General features: G+C 47.2%; 1 protein-coding gene across 1 annotated transcript in view; it reads right to left on the bottom strand.

The window, feature by feature from the left end:
- LOC109884963 (signal-induced proliferation-associated 1-like protein 2) overlaps positions 1 to 21,929 on the bottom strand; it is a gene marked incomplete in the record, with an annotated part of 384,885 nt that overhangs the window by 298,242 nt on the left and 64,714 nt on the right. Inside the window, 1 exon segment of the mRNA XM_031799971.1 lies at positions 11,316 to 11,440.

Below are 21,929 nucleotides of genomic sequence, written 5' to 3'. Positions count from 1 at the left end.
CAGAGGAGGAGAGGAGAGAGGAGGAACGCCGACCAGAGGAGGAGAGGAGGAAAGGAGAGAAGAGAGGAGGGACACTGACCAGAGGAGGTGGGGAGGAAAGGACAGAAGAGAGGAGGGACACTGACCAGAGGAGGAGGGGAGGAAAGGAGAGAAGAGAGGAGGGACACTGACCAGAAGAGGAGGGGAGACAGGAGGGACACTGACCAGAGGAGGAGAGGAGAGGAGAGACACTGACCAGAGGATGAGGGGAGAGAGGAGAGAAGAGAGGAGGGACACTGACCAGAGGAGGAGGGGAGGAAAGGAGAGAAGAGAGGAGGGACACTGACCAGAGGAGGAGGGGAGGAAAGGAGAGGAGAGAGGAGGGACACTGACCAGAGGAGGAGGGGAGGAAAGGAGAGAAGAGAGGAGGGACACTGACCAGAGGAGGAGGGGAGGAAAGGAGAGGAGAGAGGAGGGACACTGACCAGAGGAAGACAGGAGAGAGGAGGGACACTGACCAGAGGAGGAGGGAGAGAGGAGGAACACTGACCAGAGGAGGAGGGGAGAGAGGAGGGACACTGACCAGAGGAGGAGAGAGGAGGGACACAGACCAGAGGAGGATTTGAGAGAGGAGGGACACTGACCATAGGAGAGAGGAGGGACACAGACCAGAGGAGCAGAGAGAGGAGGGACACTGGCCAGAGGAGGAGAGGAGAGAGGAGGGACACTGACCAGAGGAGGAGGGGATAGAGGAGCCACACTGACCAGAGGAGGAGAGGAGAGAGGAGGGACACTAACAAGAGGAGGAAAGGAGAGAGGAGGAACACTGACCAGAGGAGGAGGGGAGGAATGGAGAGGAGAGAGGAGGGAGGGACACTGACCAGTGGAGGAGAGGACAGAGGAGGGTCACTGACCAGAGGAGGAGAGGAGAGAGGAGGGACACTGACCAGAGGAGGAGAGGAGAGAGGAGGGACACTGACCAGAGGAGGAGAGGAGAGAGGAGGGACACTGACCAGAGGAGGGGCGGAGAGAGGAGGAACACTGAACAGAGGAGGAGTGGAGGGACACTGACCAGAGGAGGAGAGGAGAGAGGAGGGACACTGACAAGAGGAGGAGAGGCGAGAGGAGGAACACTGACCAGGGGAGGAGAAGAGAGAGGAGGGACACTGACCAGAGGAGGAGTGGAGAGAGGAGGGACACTGACCAGAGGAGGAGAGGAGGGACACTGACCAGAGGAGGAGAGGAGAGAGGAGGGACACTGACCAGAGGAGGAGAGGAGAGAGGAGGGACACTGACCGGAGGAGGGGCGGAGAGAGGAGGAACACTGAACAGAGGAGGAGTGGAGAGAGGAAGGACACTGACCAGAGGAGGAGAAGAGGGACACTGACCAGAGGAGGAGAGGATAGAGGAGGGACACTGACAAGAGGAGGAGAGGCGAGAGGAGGAACACTGACCAGAGGAGGAGGGGAGGAAAGGAGAGGAGAGAGGAGGTAGGGACACTGACCAGAGGAGGAGAGGAGAGAGGAGGGTCACTGACCAGAGGAGGAGAAGAGAGAGGAGGGACACTGACCAGAGGAGGAGAGGAGAGAGGAGGGACACTGACCAGAGGAGGAGAGGAGAGAGGAGGGACACTGACCAGAGGAGGAGAGGAGAGAGGAGGGACACTGACCAGAGGAGGAGATGAGAGAGGAGGGACACTGACCAGAGGAGGGGTGGAGAGAGGAGGAACACTGAACAGAGGAGGAGTGGAAGGACACTGACCAGAGGAGGAGAGGAGAGAGGAGGGACACTGACAAGAGGAGGAGAGGCGAGATGAGGAACACTGACCAGGGGAGGAGAGGAGAGAGGAGTGACACTGACCAGAGGAGGAGTGGAGAGAGGAGGGACACTGAACAGAGGAGGAGAGGAGGGACACTGACCAGAGGAGGAGAGGAGAGAGGAGGGACACTGACCAGAGGAGGAGAGGAGAGAGGAGGGACACTGAACAGAGGAGGAGTGGAGAGAGGAAGGACACTGACCAGAGGAGGAGAGGAAGGACACTGACCAGAGGAGGAGAGGAGAGAGGAGGGACACTGACAAGAGGAGGAGAAGCGACAGGAGGAACACTGACCAGGGGAGGAGAGGAGAGAGGAGGGACACTGACCAGAGGAGGAGGGGAGAGGAGGGACACTGACCAGAGGAGGAGAGGAGAGAGGAGGGACACTGACCAGAGGAGGAGAGGAGAGAGGAGGGACACTAACCAGAGGAGGAGAGGAGAGAGGAGGAACACTGACCAGAGGAGGATGTGAGGAAAGGAGAGGAGAGAGAGAGTGGCACTGACCAGAGGAGGAGAGGAGAGACACTGACCAGAGGAGGAGAGGAGAGAGGAGTGACACTGACCAGAGGAGGAGAGGAGAGAGGAGTGACACTGACCAGAGGAGGAGAGGAGAGACACTGACCAAAGGAGAAGAGGAGAGAGGAGGGACACAGACCAAACTAGCTATCTCTAACCTCTGTCACGACTCCTGTTTGAACACAGTTATTTATTGTGGTTGTCTTATCTACTGTAGACCAGGGCCCTGGGCCAAACTTAGCCCTGCTGTCCCAGGGTGAGGGAGGCTCCCACCTAGGGCTGCACACTAACACAGTCACAGTCACACTGGCACTGGCACAGTCACACTGACAATCACCCTGGCACAGTCACACTGACACAGTGGTATTGTCCTTCAACTTTCTGGCCCTTCATCAAGCTAAATCCAGGCTAGTATCATTAAATAGACAGTAGACCTGGGAACAGAGAATGACCATCAGGATAGAGCCTCCAGCTATATCCTCACCCTCAATCCAAGATGGCATAGCAGTCAGACGTCCTTTGTCCACGTCTTGTCGTGTCCCGTGTATATACTGTATATATTTACATCTTTCTTCGCATATCTTTTATATGTTTTCTTTTCCAAAAACTCAACTTCAAAACACTCTCCTGCAACCCGCCTCACCAATTTAAAAAAAATATATATATTATTTACCTCAAATCTGAAATCCCCAATGGAAGCTAGCCTGAAGCTAACCAGAAGCTAGCCAGGAGCTAACCAGAAGCTAGCCAGAAGCTAGCCAGGAGCTAACCAGGAGTTAACCAGAAGCTAGCCAGTTTACTGGCTAACGTTAGTATTTAGCTAACCACGGTTGATGGTCATCAGCTATCCTTTAGCTCGAAAAGCTATCGCCAGTTTTGTACAAAGCGACTCTATTGGCTTACGTCTGTCCCGGAACAAACTTCAATTATTCCGGAGCGAGCCAGCTGAAGAGTTCCATCAGTCACTCCTGGGCTACAATCACCTATCCGGACCCGTTTTACTGCCAACGCAGAGCCCCACCGGGCCTTCACAACTGGACTACCGACGCTATCTGCACGAGGGAGTTATCCAGCTGGCTCCTCCGTCGCGACGTTACCTGAACGCCCATCTGGGGCCCGCTAATCGTTAGCTGACTTATCGGCTGCAATCTGAATAGGTCTCTCGGACAATTTGTCTTGGGTCACTGTAACTATATCTATTTTGCCAATTGGATTGATCCCCTCTACCACACGGGACCCCACTAATCTACTAACGGAAACGCACGAAGTGATTAAAAACAGTCCTCCATCCTATGCTAGCTTGCTACCGATGGCCCGGCTAGCTGTCTGAATCTCCGTTACCCCAACCAACCTCACTACTCACTGGACCCTTACGATCACTTGACTAAGCATGCCTCTCCTTAATGTCAATATGTCTTGTCCATTGCTGTTATGGTTAGTGTTTATTGGCTTATTTCACTGTAGAGCCTCTAGCCCTGCTCATTATACCTTATCCAACCTTTCAGTTCCACCACCCACACATGCGAGGACGTCACCAGGTTTCAATTATGTTTCTAGAGACAATATCTCTCTCATCATCACTCAATACCTAGGTTTACCTCCACTGTATTCACATCCTACCATACCTTTGTCTGTACATTATACCTTAATGCTAATTTATCGCCCCCAGAAACCTCCTTTTACTCTATGTTCCAGACGTTCTAGACGACCAATTCTCATAGCTTTTAGCCGTACCCTTATTCTACTCCTCCTATGTTCCTCTGGTGATGTAGAGGTGAATCCAGGCCCTGCAGTGCCTAGCTCCACTCCTATTCCCGAGGCGCTCTCTTTTGACGACTTCTGTAACCGTTATAGCCTTGGTTTCATGCATGTTAACATTAGAAGCCTCCTCCCTAAGCTTGTTTTATTCACCGGCCGTATCGCCCCATAGCTGACGCAGGCAGGCCGTATCGCCCCATAGCTGACGCAGGCAGGACGTATCGCCCCATAGCTGACGCAGGCAGGCCGTATCGCCCCATAGCTGATGCAGGCAGGCCGTATCGCCCCATAGCTGACACAGGCCGTATCGCCCATAGCTGACGCAGGCAGGCCGTATCGTCCTATAGCTGATGCAGGCCGAATCGCCCATAGCTGACGCAGGCAGGCCGTATCGTCCTATAGCTGACGCAGACCATATCGCCCCATAGCTGACGCAGGCCGTATCGCCCATAGCTGACGGAGGCAGGCAGTATCGCTCCATAGCTGACGCAGGCCGTATCGCCCATAGCTGACGGAGGCAGGCCGTATCGCTCCATAGCTGACGCAGGCAGGCTGTATCGCTCCATAGCTGACGCAAGCAGGCCGTATCGCCCATAGCTGACACAGGCAGGCCGTATCGCCCCATAGCTGATGCAGGCAGTCCGTATCGCCCATAGCTGACGCAGGCCGTATCGCCCTATAGCTGACGCAGGCAGGCTGTATCGTCCTATAGCTGACGCAGGCCGTATCGTCCTATAGCTGACGCAGGCAGGCCGTATCGTCCTATAGCTGACGCAGGCAGGCCGTATCGCCCATAGCTGACGCAGGCAGGCCGTATCGCCCCATAGCTGACGCAGGCAGGCCGTATCGCCCATAGCTGACGCAGGCAGGCCGTATTGTCCTATAGCTGATGCAGGCAGGCCATATCGCCCATAGCTGACGCAGGTAGGCCGTATCGCCCCATAGCTGACGCAGGCCGTATCGTCCTATAGCTGACGCAGGCCGTATCGCCCTATAGCTGACGCAGGCCGTATCGCCCTATAGCTGACGCAGGAAGGCCGTATCGCCCCATAGCTGACGCAGGCCGTATCGCCCATAGCTGACGCAGGCCGTATCATCTCATAGCTGACGCAGGCCGTATCGCCCCATAGCTGTGGTCATCCTGTCTGGGTTGGCGCCCCCCCTTGGGTTGTGCCATGGCGGAGATCTTTGTGGGCTATACTCGGCCCTGTCTCAGGATGGTAAGTTGGTGGTTGAAGATATCCCTCTAGTGGTGTGGGGGGTGTGCTTTGGCAAAGTGGGTGTGGTTATATTCTTCCTGTTTGGCCCTGTCCGGGGGTGTCCTCGGATGGGTCCACTGTGTCTCCTGACCCCTCCTGTCTCAGCCTCCAGTATTTATGCTGCAGTAGTTTATGTGTCGGGGGGCTAGGGTCAGTTTGTTATATCTGGAGTACTTCTCCTGTCCTATTCGGTGTCCTGTGTGAATCTAAGTGTGCGTTCTCTAATTCTCTCCTTCTCTCTTTCTTTCTCTCTCTCGGAGGACCTGAGCCCTAGGACCATGCCCCAGGATTACCTGACATGATGACTCCTTGCTGTCCCCAGTCCACCTGGCCGTGCTGCTGCTCCAGTTTCAACTGACCTGAGCCCTAGGACCATGCCCCAGGACTACCTGACATGATGACTCCTTGCTGTCCCCAGTCCATCTGACCGTGCTGCTGCTCCAGTTTCAACTGTTCTGCCGCCTTCTTATTATTCGAACATGCTGGTCATTTATGAACATTTGAACATCTTGGCCATGTTCTGTTATAATCTCCACCGGCACAGCCAGAAGAGGACTGGCCACCCCACATATGCTCTCTCTAATTCTCTCTTTTTTCCCTCTCTCGGAGGACCTGAGCCCTAGGACCATGCCCCAGGACTACCTGACATGATGACTCCTTGCTGTCCCCAGTCCATCTGACCGTGCTGCTGCTCCAGTTTCAACTGTTCTGCCTTATTATTATATGACCATGCTGGTCATTTATGAACATTTCAACATCTTGGCCATGTTCTGTTATAATCTTCACCCGGCACAGCCAGACGAGGACTGGCCACCCCACATAGCCTGGTTCCTCTCTAGGTTTCTTCCTAGGTTTTGGCCTTTCTAGGGAGTTTTTCCTAGCCACCGTGCTTCTACACCTGCGTTGCTTGCTGTTTGGGGTTTTAGGCTGGGTTTCTGTACAGCACTTTGAGATATCAGCTGATGTACGAAGGGCTATATAAATAAATTTGATTTGAAATATGATTTGATAGCTGACGCAGGCCATATCGCCCCATAGCTGACGCAGGCTGTATCGTCCTATAGCTGACGCAGGCCGTATCGTCCCATAGCTGACGCAGGCAGGCCGTATCGCCCCATAGCTGATGCAGGCAGGCCGTATCATCCCATAGCTGACGCAGGCAGGCCGTATCGCCCCATAGCTGACGCAGGCCGTATCGTCCTATAGCTGACGCAGGCCGTATCGTCCTATGGCTGACGCAGGCCGTATCGTCCTATGGCTGACGCAGGCCGTATCGCCCTATAGCTGACGCAGGCAGGCCGTATCGCCCATAGCTGACGCAGGCCGTATCGCCCTATAGCTGACGCAGGCCGTATCGTCCTATAGCTGACGCAGGCAGGCCGTATCGCCCATAGCTGACGCAGGCAGGCTGTATCGTCCTATAGCTGACGCAGGCCGTATCGTCCTATAGCTGACGCAGGCAGGCCGTATCGTCCTATAGCTGACGCAGGCAGGCCGTATCGTCCTATAGCTGACGCAGGCAGGCTGTATCGCCCATAGCTGACGCAGGCAGACTGTATCGCCCATAGCTGACGCAGGCCGTATCGCCCATAGCTGACGCAGGCCATATCGTCCTATAGCTGACGCAGGCCATATCGCCCATAGCTGACGCAGGCAGGCCGTATACGCCCCATAGTTGACGCAAGCCGTGTCGCCCTATAGCTGACGCAGGCCATATCGTCCTATAGCTGATGCAGGCCGTATCGCCCTATAGCTGAGGCAGGCCGTATCGTCCTATAGCTGACGCAGGCCGTATCGCCCATAGCTGACACAGGCAGGCCATATCGTCCTATAGCTGACGCAGGCAGGCCGTATCGTCCCATAGCTGACGCAGGCCGTATCGTCCTATAGATGACGCAGGCAGGCCGTATCGCCCATAGCTGACGCAGGTCGTATCACATTGAGATTTGTGGTTGCAAGTATGATTCGCAAATGTGTTATTTAATTTTACAATTCTGTATCATGATGTGTGAAAAATTTAACAACGGTCACGAAGTTATAACTTGACATTTGAATACAGTCAATACGATTTTCAAACAGGCAACTTAATTTGAGGATGAATGCAACTCATTTACAAGGAAGAAGACGGCTGGTCCATCTTCTTCCTTGCAATAAACAATTCCTTTGACACAAATGTAACGTCTAACTACTGCCAGGAGGGTTTGTAGTTGTAAATCCAGGGTTTCAATAGGCTAAGCTTCCCCAAAACTTAATTCAATTAAATTGCCCAAATTAAAAAAATAAGGCTACTAATTAAGGCTGCTGTCAATACATGATTAAAATAATGCAAAATATTAAACCAGAAAGACCAGAGAGGATCATTACACACTGAGAACACTGGGTGATCTCATTCACATCAGGAATCAGTAATTACACTTTTGGATTGCCAAAACACATTAATGTAATCTAATTACGTTCAGTTACTTTTAGATCGATATCCATTACTTTTAGATTACTTTCAGCTACTTTTAGATTACTTTCAGCTACTTTTAGATTACTTTCCCCTAAAGAGGCATTAGAAGAAGACATCAAACGCATCTGGTGTGTCGTCATAGTGGTCTCTGATTGGAGTGTCATCATAGTGGTCTCTGATTGGAGTGTCATCATAGTGGTCTCTGATTGGTGTGTCATCATAGTTGTCTCTGATTGGAGTGTCATCATAGTGGTCTCTGATTGGAGTGTTATCATAGTGGTCTCCTACTTGTGTTCAGACTCACTCATGTGGAACAAACTTAAACTTGCACCTTTTTTCAATGCTGATTTGAATGTAACTGAGTAATCCAAGATGTAATCGTCTAGTTTTTAAAAAGTATCTGTAATCTGATTACTATATTTTTCCTGGTAATGTAACTGACTAGAGTTTTTTTGTAATCAGATTACATGTCACATGTAATCGCCTACTCCCCAACCCTGGCAAGCTGTTCCGTTGGTGCACTTTGAAAAGCTCATTTATGAAGGAACAAATATGTAGTTTATACCTCATTACTATTTTTACAACAACATGACAGTAATCTTTAGTAGCGTGATTGATTCCCTATCCAAAGCCTCCCATGAAACACAGTCTGTAGATATCGCCCAGCCCAGCAGCCTCCCATGTAAACAGTCTGCAGAGCTTTGAGAGAGAGAGAGAGAGAGAGAAGGAGAGAAAGAGAGAGAGAGAGAGAGAGAGAGAGAGAGAGATTTGAGAGAGAGAGAGCTTTGAGAGAGAGAGAGAGAGAGAGAGAGAGAGAGAGCTTTTAGAGAGAGAGAGAGAGAGAGAGAGAGCTTTGAGAGAGAGAGAGCTTTGAGAGAGAGAGAGAGAGAGAGTCTACGCCATCAAAGGGAACATAACATGGGACATACAAATTAGGATCTGGTTAATAATATTTGAATGAGTTATAGAACCCATTGTCCTTTATGGTTGTGAGGTCTGGGGGCTGCTCTCCAAGGAAGATTTCACAATACAAACACCAGATCGACACTGCATGCAGAATTCTGCTAAAATATCCTCCGTGTACAACGTAAAACAGCAAATAATGTATGCAGAGCAGAATCAGGCCGATACCCGCTAATTATAAAAATCCAGAAAAGAGTTGTTAAATTCTATAACCACTTAAAAGGAAGCGATTCCCAAACCTTCCATAATAAATCCATCCCCGACAGAGAGATTAACATAGAGAAGAGTCCCCTAAGCAAGCTGGTCCTGGGGCTCTGTTCACAAACAGACCCCACAGAGCCCCAGGACAGCAACACAATTAGACTCAACCATATCATGAGAAAACAAAAAGATAATTACTTGACACATTGGAAAGAATTAACAAAAAAACTGAGCAAACTAGAATGCTATCTGGCCCTAAACAGCTATCTGGCCCTAACCTCCTGCCCAATGTATGACCATATTAGAGACACATATTTCCCTCAGATTACACAGACCCACAAAAAAATAGAAAACAAATCCAATTGTGATAAACTCCCATATCTACTGGGTGAAATACCACAGTGTGACGTCACAGCAGCAAGATTTGTGACCTGTTGCCACGAGAAAAGGTCAACCAGTGAAGAACAAACACCATTGTAAATACAACCCATATTTATGCTTATTTATTTTCCCTTTTGTACTTTAACCATTTGCACATCGTTACAACACTGTATATAGACATAATGACATTTGAAATAAACTCTGTAATGTTTACTGTTCATTTTGTTTATTATCTATTTCACAATGTAAACATGCTGTATTCTTCCCCACAAAGCACAACTACTAACATCTAACTATCTACTAACTACTGTATCTGTTATAAAAGGGATTGGCAGAGGTTACTGTGTCTCTGTTTCCCTCCCTCCCTCCACTTCTCCTTCTCCACATCTCAGGTCAGCCCAAGTCCACATCGTCAAATGATGAAGAACATGGTTGGGGTGAGGGTGGGGGCCTGAGAGCTGTGTGTGACACTGTGATAGCTGTACAACACAGGGTGACTAACTCACTCACACATGCTGACCTACACATCACCCCCTGGATGTGTCACCTCACAACTCAGACCATCCTCTTCATCATCTTTCAGGCTGACACTTTCTTTACAGGCTTTGTTGTTTTCTGGCTTTTCTCACTATAATGACAGAAAGTTGGCAGAAGACATTTTGGATTCCTAGGCAGCAGCTGTCAGATCCACAGCAGACAGACAGACCGACCGACCGACAGACAGACAGACAGAGACAGACAGAGACAGACAGACAGACAGACAGACAGACAGACAGACAGACAGACAGACAGACAGACAGACAGACAGACAGACAGAGACAGACAGACACAGACAGACAGACAGACAGACAGACAGACAGACAGACAGACAGACAGACAGACAGACAGACAGACAGACAGACAGACAGACAGACAGACAGACAGACAGACAGACAGACAGACAGACAGAGACAGACAGACAGACAGACAGAGACAGACAGAGACAGACAGACAGACAGACAGACAGACAGACAGACAGACAGACAGACAGACAGACAGACAGACAGAGACAGACAGACAGAGACAGACAGAGACGGACAGAGACAGACAGACAGAGACAGACAGACAGACAGACAGAGACAGACAGAGACAGACAGACCGACCGACCGACAGGCAGAGACAGACAGAGACAGACAGACAGAGACAGACAGAGACAGACAGACAGAGACAGACAGAGACAGACAGAGACAGACAGACAGAGACAGACAGACAGACAGACAGACAGACAGACAGACAGACAGACAGACAGACAGACAGACAGACAGACAGACAGATAGACAGACAGACAGACAGACAGACAGACAGACAGACAGACAGACAGACAGACAGACAGACAGACAGACAGACAGACAGACAGACAGACAGACAAAGACAGACAGAGACAGACAGACAGACAGAGACAGACAGAGACAGACAGAGACAGACAGAGACAGACAGAGACAGACAGAGACAGACCGACCGACCGACAGACAGACAGACAGACAGACAGACAGACAGAGACAGACAGAGACAGACAGAGACAGACAGAGACAGACAGACCGACCGACCGACAGACAGACAGACAGACGAATCACCCCTGAAGATCATCTCAACCTTCAGCCTCTGACTACCTAGAAACAACCTTTAACTGTCTTTCAGGCCACCTGCTCCAGTCTGGCTCCAGTAATCACATACACAGGCAGCCGGAAACACCCTCAAAGGGAAGTTAGAGTTAGATTAAAACAGCATTTGATTAAAGTCAAACCAAAGACTGAGGTTTTGCTTCTTAACTTGTCCTATTACGTTAAACAAGCATACCAAGGTGTTGTTGATTATTTCCTGTCAACACATCTAGCGCTTGATATGAACTGAAATAAGGGCCTGTTTATATTTAGGTACAGGAACAACACAATGTTGTTGAGCTAATATTCACTCAAGTCAAGCTTTGAACATGTAGAATCTCCATTCCTACCTGATCTGAGAAGTAGGACTTCCCCCAGTCTACCACAGTAGTATCCTGTTTCCACAGATCTGTGTGTCCCAGAGTGACATGATGTCCAGCAATGCTACTCCAGCTGGAGCTGCTCCTTCACACACCTGTTGATAAGAAACCTCAGTGAGAATCCAAAAAGACACCAACAAGAGAAAGAGTTCCCTTCGTACACTGAAAACACTACAGCCCTCCTTTCACTCTTCGTTCATTCTGTTTGAAGAGAGAGAGAAATATATATATATATAGAGAGAGAAATATATATATATATATATATATATATATATAGAGAGAGAGAAATATATATATATAGAGAGAGAGAGAAATATATATATATAGAGAGAGAAATATATATATAGAGAGAGAGAAATATATATATAGAGAGATAAATATATAGAGAGAGAGAGAAAAATATATATAGAGAGAGAAATATATATATATAGAGAGAGAGAAATATATATATATAGAGAGAGAGAGAAATATATATATATAGAGAGAGAAATATATATATAGAGAGAGAGAAATATATATATAGAGAGATAAATATATAGAGAGAGAGAGAAAAATATATATAGAGAGAGAAATATATATATATAGAGAGAGAGAAATATATATAGAGAGAGAGAAAAATAGATAGAGAGAGATAAATATATATAGAGAGAGAGAAAAATAGATAGAGAGAGAGAGAAATATATATATATATAGAGAGAGAGAGAAATATAAATAGATAGAGAGAGAGAGAAATATATATATATATATATAGAGAGAGATATATAAATGGATAGATAGAGATATATAGATGGATAGATAGATTAAAAGAGGGAGAGATAATTCTACTCTGCTGACTCGTACATTTTCCACAGTGAAAACATTGTACTGAGCAACTGTCAAATTGGCTTTTTACCAAATTACAGTAAGACAGGCCATGTATTCACCCTGCACATGTAACGCTCAATGAGTGAATGGGTGTGGAGTCAGGCGCAGAAAGCAAAGGATGCGGGAAAAAACACGCTTAAATGTCCAAAATCAAAAGAACTAAATAGTAAATACCCTTAGGTACCCTTAGGTAAAATACCAGGACAGCGAGAAAACCCAACAAAACACTAACACCTCTCACAAATACAGAACAACAAGCCCGCACAAACAGAAGCGGGCTAAACAAACTTAAATAACCCCACCCTAACAACCAAACAATGAGCAGGTGAAAACAATTAGACAAAACCAAACGAACACGGAACAAAGGATCGATGGCAGCTAGTTGACCGGCGACGACGACCGCCGAGCGCCACCCGAACAAGAAGGGGAGCCACCTTCGGTAATATCCGTGACAGCACACCCTAATTGACAAAAATACAAACCAAAAGAGGTAAAGTCTGCTCATGCTTTCTTGATTTAAAAAAATATTTTGGCTCAATGTGGCATGAGTGTGAGGTTAAAATGGGCAAATATCACACACATTTCTTTCCACATGGCCGTGGGGTGAGACAGGGATGCAGCTTGAGTCCTACCCTATTCAACATGTACAGTTGAAGTCAGAAGTTTACATTCACCTTCGCCAAATACATTTCAACTCAGTTTGTCACAATTCCTGACATTCAACCTAGTAAACATTCCCTGTCATAGGTCAGTTAGGATTACCACTTTATTTTAAGAATGTGAAATGTCAGAATAATAGTAGAGAGGATGTTTTTTTTTAAATTTCAGCTTTTATTTCTTTCATCACATTCCCAGTGGGTCAGAAGTTTACATACACTCAATTAGTATTTGGTAGCATTGCCTTTAAATTGTTTAACTTAGGTCAAACGTTTCGGGTAGCCTTCCACAAGCTTCCCACAAAAAGTTGGGTGAATTTTGTCTCATTACTCCTCACAGAGCTGGTGTAACTGAGTCAGGTTTGTAGGCCTCCTTGCTGGCACATGCTATTTCAGTTCTGCCCACACATTTTCTATAGGTTTGAGGTCAGGGCTTGTGATGGCCACTCCAATAGCTTGACTTTGTTGTCCTTAAGTCATTTTGCCACAACTTTGGAAGTATGCTTGGGGTCATTGTCCATTTGGAAAACCCATTTGCAACCAAGCTTCCTGACTGATGTCTTGAGATGTTGCTTCAATATATCCACATCATTTTCCTTTCTCTTGATGTCGTCTATTTTGTAAAGTGCACCAGTCCCTCCTGCAGCAAAGCACCCTCACAACATGATGCTGCCACCTCCGTGTTTCACGGTTGGGATGGTGTTCTTCGGCTTGCAAGCCTCTCCCTTTGTCCTCCAAACATAACGATGGTCATTATGGCCAAACAGTTCTATTTTTGTTTCATCAGACCAGAGGACATTTCTCCAAAAAGTGTGATCTTTGTCCCCATGTGCAGTTGCAAACAGTAGTCTGGCTTTTTTATGGTTGTTTTGGAGCAGTGGCTTCTTCCTTGCTGAGTGGCCTTTCAGGTTATGTCGATATAGGACTCATTTTACTGTGGATAAAGATACTTTTGTACCTGTTTCCTCCAGCATCTTCACAAGGTCCTTTGCTGTTGTTCTGGGATTGATTTGCACTTTTCGCACCAAAGTTTGTTCATCTCCATGAGACAGAACGCTTCTCCTTCCTGAGCGGTATGACGGCTGCATTGTCCCATGGTGTTTATACTTGCGTACTATTGTTTGTACAGATGAACGTGGTACCTTCAGGCGTTTGAAAATTGCTCCCAAGGATGAACCAGACTTGTGGAGGTCTACAATTTTTGTCTGCGGTCTTGGCTGATTTCTTTTGATTTCCCCATGATGTCAAGCAAAGAGGCACTGAGTTGGAAGGTAGGCCTTGAAATACATCCACAGGTACACCTCCAATTGACTCAAATGATGTCAATTAGCCTATCAGAAGCTTCTAAAGCCATGACATCAGTTTCTGGAATTTTCCAAACTGTTTAAAGGCACAGTCAACTTCGTGTATGTAAACTTCTGACCCACTGGAATTGTGATACAGTGAATTGTAAGTGAAACAATTTGTCTGTAAACAACTGTTGGAAAAATTACTTGTGTCATGCACAAAGTAGATGTACTAACTGACTTGCCAAAACTATAGTTTGTAAAAAACGAGTTTTAATTAATGACTCCAACCTAAGTGTATTTAAACTTCTGACCTCAACCGTGTATCAACGAATTGGGCACTAGAACAGTCCGCAGCACCCGGCACCAACCTAATAGAATCTGAAGTCAAATGTCTGCTGTTTGCTGATGATCTGGTGCTTCTGTCCCCAACCAAGGAGGGCCTACAGCTGCACTGAGATGTTCTGCACAGATTCTGCCAGACCTGGGCCCTGACAGTAAATCTCAGGAAGACAAAAATAATGGCGTTCCAAAAAAAAGGTCTAGTTTCCAGGACCACAAATACAAATTCCATCTAGAAACTGTTGCCCTAGAGCACACAAAAACTATACATACCTTGGCCTAAACATCAGCTCCACAGGTAACATATACAAAGCTGTGAATGATGTGAGACAGAAGGCAAGTAGGGCCTTCTACACAATCAAAAGGAACATAAAATTTGACATACCAATTAGCATCTGGCTAAAAATACTTGAATCAGTTATAGAACTCATTGCCCTTTATGTTTGTGAGGTGTGGGGTCTGCAAAAAGTCACAAAATGGTACAAAACCAAATTGAAACTTGCCAGAATTTTGCAAAAATATCCTGTTGCAACAAGAAAAGACAACCAGTGACGAACAAACACTATTGTAAATACCATATTTATGTTGATTTATTTTCCCTTTTGTACTTTAACTATTTGCACATCGTTACAACACCGTATATATATATATATATATATATATATATACATAATATGACATTTGAAATGTCTCTATTCCTTTGGAACTTTTGAGAGTGCAATGTTTACTGTTCATTTTTATTGTTTATTTCACTTTTGTTTATTATCTATTTCACTTGACATTGAAGAGAGAGAGAAAGAGGTAGTGAAAGTGACAGCAGTCATTCTACTGAAATGCATGCAGCTGCTGTCCTAATGTCCCTCTACCTCCCTCTTTCCTCCTTCTGCTCCCCCCTCTCTCTCCTCCTTCCCCTCTCCAACTGTGACCAAGCCACCAACAGCATCATTAGCATATGTAAGGGAAAAGAGGGAGTGTGTGTGTCAGGGATCCAGATCGTGACATTCAGCCTTATCAGTCTAACAGGACAGAAGAAAAACGATTGTTCCTGAAAACAGAAGCAGGGTTCCACCTAATGACAGTGAATTCTGTGTAATGGCAGCTTAGAACCGACTGCTTTGGTGGCAGGAGCAGCAGGACACACAGGAACCCACTGGAGCAGCAGAACACACAGGAACCCACTGGAGCAGCAGGACATACAGGAACCCACTGGAGCAGCAGGACATACAGGAACCCACTGGAGCAGCAGAACACACAGGAACCCACTGGAGCAGCAGGACACACAGGAACCCACTGGAGCAGCAGGACACACAGGAACCAACTGGAGCAGCAGGACATACAGGAACCTACTGGAGCAGCAGGACACACAGGAACCCACTGGATGTTGGCTAGCAGCTGGGCAGACAGACACATCAACCCTGGATGTTGGGTAGCAGCAGGGCAGACAGACACATCAACCCTGGATGTTGGCTAGCAGCAGGGCAGACAGACACATCAACCCTGGATGTTGGCTAGCAGCAGGGCAGACAGACACATCAACCCTGGATGTTGGCTAGCAGCAGGGCAGACAGACACATCAACCCTGGATGTTGGCTAGCAGCAGGGCAGACAGACACATCAACCCTAGATGTCACTTTTCAGTCCAACTTTAAATTAAGTTCAGCTTATAACATCTGTATAAAGCCTTCATAAAGCCTTCATAAAGCCTTCATACATACTACAAAAAGGTGTTTCAAATCATCTATAACTGTATATAATGCTCTATAAAGGGTTCATAAATGTGGCGTAACTGTGTGACATAAACAACTTGAAATATGACATAAACATGTGCTTTATAAAGGGTGGCATAAGTCATATTAAATGGAGGCTTCACAAAGCATGTATAACTCTGTCATACATCTTGGTAGAGCATTGCAATGACAGGATTTTTCGTTTGATTCCCGGGACCACCCATACATAGAAATGTAACTTGACTTAGTCGCTTTGGATAAAGGCGTCTGCTAAATGGCATATATTACATTACTCTAAAACCTTTCTAGGATGGCCCAGCCTCTTTCCCTATTGGGTGACTAGTGAATATTGCATCTGACCTCAAGCTTCCCCAAAATGCTGTGCTGAAGGATGACACACATTCTAAAGTGCAGTTGGGTCTGTAATACATTAATAGGGCCTTTATAACGTTAGTAAGGCCTCTATAACATTAGTAAGGCCTTTATAACATTAGTAGGGCCTTTATAACATTAGTAGGGCCTTTATAACATGAATAGGGCCTTTATAACATTAGTAGGGCCTTTATAACGTTAGTAAGGCCTTTATAACATTAGTAGGGCCTTTATAACATTAGTAGGGCCTTTATAACATTAGTAAGGCCTTTATAACATTAGTAGGGCCTTTATAACATTAATAGGGCCTTTATAACATTAGTAGGGCCTTTATAACATTAATAGGGCCTTTATAACATCAGTAAGGCCTTTATAACATTAGTAGGGCCTTTATAACATTAGTAGGGCCTTTATAACGTTAGTAAGGCCTTTATAACATTAGTAAGGCCTTTATAACATTAGTAGGGCCTTTAAAATGTTAGTTTAGTTCTAGTTCTATTTCTTTTCCTACTTCTATTTTTTTCAAAAATTCCTTTTTCTCAGTTCAAGTTTTTCGATTTCCCCATTCTTCCCCAGTTTTTCACACTTTTTTAAACCACAAAATAGTATTTTCTGTGTTCACAACAATGCTTAAACCACATCAGGGGATAACTTTTGTGGTCTGGGAAAAATTGAAGAAACTTCCATTTTTGAGTGTAGTTGCCCTTTAATTCAGTAAGCATGTTGTTGCTTGGTTAGCAAGTTTTATTGTGCACAGTAAGAGGACATGTGATGATGATGTATTCCATACACAGTGATTCACATTGAAGCCAATGGAATGGGTGGAGGACAAGGTACAAGGTCAGCAACACTCGGAGTTATTCAGAGACCCATGGAATGGATGGAGGACAAGGTACAAGGTCAGCAACACTCTGAGTTATTCAGAGACCCATGGAATGGATGGAGGACAAGGTACAAGGTCAGCAACAATCTGAGTTATTCAGAGACCCATGGAATGGATGGAGGACAAGGTACAAGGTCAGCAACACTCTGAGTTTTTCAAAGACCCATGGAATGACACCATATTTACATTCTACAGACCCTATGGAGTTGTTGTTGATGAGGGGACGGTCTAAAGTTATACTGTTACATCATTCTACAGACCCTATGGAGTTTGGCCCCCAGAATAGCTATTGCTCTAAGCCAATTTGTAGTCAATGTACAGTGACTTGCATTGGTGGCATTTATTATATTTATAAATTATATTTGATATTTTAAAACATACATTTAAGGCAAATGTCTCTTAAATATGGTAAATATGAATCATCGTTAAGGTTTACACAAATCTGTTTCATATATCTTGAATAAATACAGGTCCCTGTCTCTGACCATGTCTGTCTCTATCCCTGTCTCCGTCCATGTCTCTATCCCTGTCTCTGTCTCCATCCATGTCTCTGTCTCCATCCATGTCTCCATCCCTGTCTCTGTCTCCATCCCTGTCTCTGTCTCTGTCTCCATCCCTGTCTCTGTCTCCATCCATGTCTCCATCCCTGTCTCTGTCTCCATCCCTGTCTCTGTCTCCATCCCTGTCTCTGTCTCCATCCCTGTCTCCATCCCTGTCTCTGTCTCCATCCCTGTCTCTATCTCTGAAAGATCCAGAATCTCCTCACTATGATTAGGTAACAATCAGAGCATAATGTTGTATGGAGGTCAACTCCAATATATGTTCATGTCATCATCACCAATCACCTGCAGTGAAACACTATTCTGACTACCACAACTGGTTTCTGTATGCTAGCTATGCTACCAGCTTATACAAATGGGAATTAGCATTTAGCAGTCACTTCTTCTAAACCTAAATGGAACATCTTGTAAATGTTATGCAGATAAAACAACCAAATACCAGACTGTAGTAACCACACAGTGGGCCTGTTACAATACATAAATCATGACGGATTTGATGAATATCAATTTTGATAGATCAGATTTGTTGAATGTGCGCCAATCCAGGGTCCATCTATTCCCCCCGGTCTGCGTTCCATTGACCTCTTTATCACATCTTTGCTGGGGTTTGGCCTACAGATGAGGTGGCTGGACCTAGACCAGACCAGACCAGACCAGGCCAGACCAGACCAGGCCAGACCAGGCTAGGCCAGACCAGGCCAGACCAAGCCGTATGGGGGCTCTACTGCTGAGGAAGAGAGGAGGGTGAGAGACAGAGAGCAGTATGGGGGCTCTACTGCTGAGGAAGAGAGGAGGGTGAGAAACAGAGAGCAGTATGGGGGCTCTACTGCTGAGGAAGAGAGGAGGGTGAGAGACAGAGAGCAGTATGGGGACTCTACTGCATCATTGATCTATCTGTGCTCAAGGAGCAGGGAGGAAGAGAAGGGAGGGAGAGAGAAGATAGGGAGAGAGGAGGGTGAGAGGGAGAGAGGAGGGTGAGAGGGAGAGAGAAAATAGGGAGAGAGGAGGGTGAGAGGGAGAGAGGAGGGTGAGAGGGAGATAGAAGATAGGGAGAGAGGAGGGTGAGAGAGAGAGAGGAGGGTGAGAGACAGAGAGCAGTATGGGGGCTCTACTGCTGAGGAAGAGAGGAGGGTGAGAGACAGAGAGCAGTATGGGGGCTCTACTGCATCATTGATCTATCTGTGCTCAAGGAGCAGGGAGGAAGAGAAGGGAGGGAGAGAGAAGATAGGGAGAGAGGAGGGTGAGAGGGAGAGAGGAGGGTGAGAGGGAGAGAGAAAATAGGGAGAGAGGAGGGTGAGAGGGAGAGAGGAGGGTGAGAGGGAGAGAGAAGATAGGGAGAGAGGAGGGTGAGAGAGAGTGAGGAGGGTGAGAGACAGAGAGCAGTATGGGGGCTCTACTGCATCATTGATCTATCTGTGCTCAAGGAGCAGGGAGGAAGAGAAGGGAGGGAGAGAGGAGGGTGAGAGGGAGAGAGGAGGGTGAGAGGAAGAGAGAAGATAGGGAGAGAGGAGGGTGAGAGGGAGAGAGGAGGGTGAGAGGGAGAGGGTGAAGGAAAAGAGGGGAAGATGACATTGGAATCCACACTGGTACCAGTCCCATACCAACCATTGCCCTGCTAATGCCCATAGAGAAACTGGTACCAGTCCCATACCAACCATTGCCCTGCTAATGCCCATAGAGAAACTGGTACCAGTCCCATACCAACCATTGCCCTGCTAATGCCCATAGAGAAACTGGTACCAGTCCCATACCAACCATTGCCCTGCTAATGCCCATAGAGAAACTGGTACCAGTCCCATACCAACCATTGCCCTGCTAATGCCCATAGAGAAACTGGTACCAGTCCCATACCAACCATTGCCCTGCTAATGCCCATAGAGAAACTGGTACCAGTCCCATACCAACCATTGCCCTGCTAATGCCCATAGAGAAACTGGTACCAGTCCCATACCAACCATTGCCCTGCTAATGCCCATAGAGAAACTGGTACCAGTCCCATACCAACCATTGCCCTGCTAATGCCCATAGAGAAACTGGTACCAGTCCCATACCAACCATTGCCCTGCTAATGCCCATAGAGAAACTGGTACCAGTCCCATACCAACCATTGCCCTGCTAATGCCCATAGAGAAACTGGTACCAGTCCCATACCAACCATTGCCCTGCTAATGCCCATAGAGAAACTGGTACCAGTCCCATACCAACCATTGCCCTGCTAATGCCCATAGAGAAACTGGTACCAGTCCCATACCAACCATTGCCCTGCTAATGCCCATAGAGAAACTGGTACCAGTCCCATACCAACCATTGCCCTGCTAATGCCCATAGAGAAACTGGTACCAGTCCCATACCAACCATTGCCCTGCTAATGCCCATAGAGAAACTGGTACCAGTCCCATACCAACCATTGCCCTGCTAATGCCCATAGAGAACCTGGTACCATTCCCATACCAACCATTGCCCTGCTAATGCCCATAGAGAAACTGGTACCAGTTCCATACCAACCATTGCCCTGCTAATGCCCATAGAGAAACTGGTACCAGTCCCATACCAACCATTGCCCTGCTAATGCCCATAGAGAAACTGGTACCAGTCCCATACCAACCATTGCCCTGCTAATGCCCATAGAGAAACTGGTACCAGTCCCATACCAACCATTGCCCTGCTAATGCCCATAGAGAAACTGGTACCAGTCCCATACCAACCATTGCCCTGCTAATGCCCATAGAGAAACTGGTACCAGTCCCATACCAACCATTGCCCTGCTAATGCCCATAGAGAAACTGGTACCAGTCCCATACCAACCATTGCCCTGCTAATGCCCATAGAGAAACTGGTACCAGTCCCATACCAACCATTGCCCTGCTAATGCCCATAGAGAAACTGGTACCAGTCCCATACCAACCATTGCCCTGCTAATGCCCATAGAGAAACTGGTACCAGTCCCATACCAACCATTGCCCTGCTAATGCCCATAGAGAAACTGGTACCAGTCCCATACCAACCATTGCCCTGCTAATGCCCATAGAGAAACTGGTACCAGTCCCATACCAACCATTGCCCTGCTAATGCCCATAGAGAAACTGGTACCAGTCCCATACCAACCATTGCCCTGCTAATGCCCATAGAGAACCTGGTACCAGTCCCATACCAACCATTGCCCTGCTAATGCCCATAGAGAAACTGGTACCAGTCCCATACCAACCATTGCCCTGCTAATGCCCATAGAGAAACTGGTACCAGTCCCATACCAACCATTGCCCTGCTAATGCCCATAGAGAAACTGGTACCAGTCCCATACCAACCATTGCCCTGCTAATGCCCATAGAGAAACTGGTACCAGTCCCATACCAACCATTGCCCTGCTAATGCCCATAGAGAAACTGGTACCAGTCCCATACCAACCATTGCCCTGCTAATGCCCATAGAGAAACTGGTACCAGTCCCATACCAACCATTGCCCTGCTAATGCCCATAGAGAAACTGGTACCAGTCCCATACAAACCATTGCCCTGCTAATGCCCATAGAGAAACTGGTACCAGTCCCATACCAACCATTGCCCTGCTAATGCCCATAGAGAAACCTGGTACCAGTCCCATACCAACCATTGCCTGCTAATGCCCATAGAGAAACCTGGTACCAGTCCCATACCAACCATTGCCCTGCTAATGCCCATAGAGAAAACTGGTACCAGTCCCATACCAACCATTGCCCTGCTAATGCCCATAGAGAAACTGGTACCAGTCCCATACCAACCATTGCCCTGCTAATGCCCATAGAGAAACTGGTACCAGTCCCATACCAACCATTGCCCTGCTAATGCCCATAGAGAAACTGGTACCAGTCCCATACCAACCATTGCCCTGCTAATGCCCATAGAGAAACTGGTACCA

Source organism: Oncorhynchus kisutch, linkage group LG20 (genome assembly GCF_002021735.2).
Source record: "Oncorhynchus kisutch isolate 150728-3 linkage group LG20, Okis_V2, whole genome shotgun sequence".
NCBI classification, from domain to species: Eukaryota; Metazoa; Chordata; class Actinopteri; order Salmoniformes; family Salmonidae; genus Oncorhynchus; species Oncorhynchus kisutch.
This window is presented reverse-complemented; position numbering and strand designations above follow the sequence as displayed.